Source organism: Pteropus vampyrus, unplaced genomic scaffold (genome assembly GCF_000151845.1).
Source record: "Pteropus vampyrus isolate Shadow unplaced genomic scaffold, Pvam_2.0 Scaffold12, whole genome shotgun sequence".
NCBI lineage: Eukaryota > Metazoa > Chordata > Mammalia > Chiroptera > Pteropodidae > Pteropus > Pteropus vampyrus.
In genome coordinates, this window is record NW_011888793.1 from 9,248,807 (window position 1) to 9,250,626 (window position 1,820).

A 1,820-nucleotide genomic window follows, 5' to 3' on the forward strand; every position below is an offset into this window, starting at 1 on the left:
ATTCTTAAAGTTTTAAAACTCTGGGTTCTTTTATGCACTTAAAGATTATTCAAATCTATAGTCATGCCACCCTGAAAGTGCCCGATTTTGTCTGATCTCAGAAGCTAAGTAGAGTCGGGCCTGGTTAGTACTTGGATGGGAGACCACCTAGGAAGACCAGATGCTGTAGGCATTAAAAAAAAAGATTAATCAGGATTCCAAATAGCATTTTTATGTGAGTTATATCTATTAATATTTACAATGAATGTTAAAACTTAAAACAGAGGATTTTAAAAATATTTATTAATTTAAATGATAATAAACTATGCGTTAATTTAAATACATTTTAAGTAAAATAATTTGATTTTTCATCATAAAACAAATTAGAAAAGTATAATTACATTTTTGAAAAATTTTTAAATGTTTGTCTTAATATAGGACAGTTGGGTTCTCATGTCTGCTTTGGATTTAATTTTTTGTAATATCTCATATCATGTGGCCTCTGGAAAACTCCATGGCACATTCATGAGATAATGAGTGTGAAAAAGACAAATGAGGTCTCAGTGTTATGAAAAGAGTTTTCCTTTTATGAAACCTCTAAAAGGGTCTTATAGAAGCCCAAGGAACTCTAGACCATATTTTGAAAACTTTTGGCCTAATTATTTTTTGATAGTTTTCTTGTTTTGTTATAATCACTAAAACATAATACCTCAACATAAAAATAAATAAAAGTAAAGTAGAGAGAAAAATTAAGGAAAATATAGGGAAAAACTGTTCTTCTCTCATGTCTACTTAATTTATCTTCTCATAAATTTTTCTGTATATTTAAAAAAAATTTTCTTAATCAAAGTATATTTAACTTGAAGTATAAATGGAAGGAAGAAAAAAATATAGCTCTCACATTTTTCTATTGACTCAGTAAGGGATCATTATATTCATTTTAATAAGAAAATGACTATGGACCACATAAGAAAAATAAAAATATTATCAAATTTTAAGTTCTAGTTTTAGTATTTATTGTCACAGTTTGCCTCAATGAAAGTTCCTGATATTTAGAATTTTTAAAATAAATAAATTTTATGTTTCCAAATTTACACTTTGTTAGTGCCTAAGTAAAAAGTGTTCATAATTCATTTTAGAACTATAAAACTAAAAGACATGTGGCATATAATTTGGCTCATAATTATTGGTTTATGGACTTAAAGCTTAATAATGACTGCCAATATAATAAATACATAGATAGATGAGAATTCCTTATATATAATTTAGAAATATCAAGTCCAAAATGAAATTAACAATGTATATGCTCCTTGCAGTCCTATGTCTGCTCCATTGAATTTTTAGATAATGTATTTATGTGTGAATAGTGGTCTGTGTATGAGAGACACATACACAAAAACAGAGACAGAAACACGGAGACAGAGAGTAAATATAAATAAATTAGGGCCTGGAATATGTTAAGATCTACGTGTTTTTCTTCACATGTAAGTTAGAGAGACTGAATATGTGCTCAGAGTTGAGACTCAGATATTGGAATATTAGAGATTTAAATATTTCAGTATTAAAGAACCAAGAAGTAGATTGTTAAATCCATGTTTCTGCCAATGATTGTATTATGTCAAGTGATTTATCTGCTTTCCTCGGGAATCATCACTCAACATTCTAAGTCACTAGCTCCCTGTAAATATCATCTTAAAGTCTTTTGCAACTAAAGTTGAATAGCTTTGTGCCTTTGGAATAAAATATATTTTTTTCCTTGAATGGTCCACTTTACTTGCTTTTCTGTAACCTGTATTTTAAGTAGAATTAACATAGCATCACAATTCAGATATTTTAATATC

General features: G+C 28.1%; 1 pseudogene; it reads left to right on the forward strand.

The window, feature by feature from the left end:
- Positions 1-53: 53 nt before the first annotated feature.
- LOC111732874 lies at positions 54-172 on the forward strand (annotated as a pseudogene).
- The last annotated feature ends 1,648 nt before the right edge of the window (positions 173-1,820 follow it).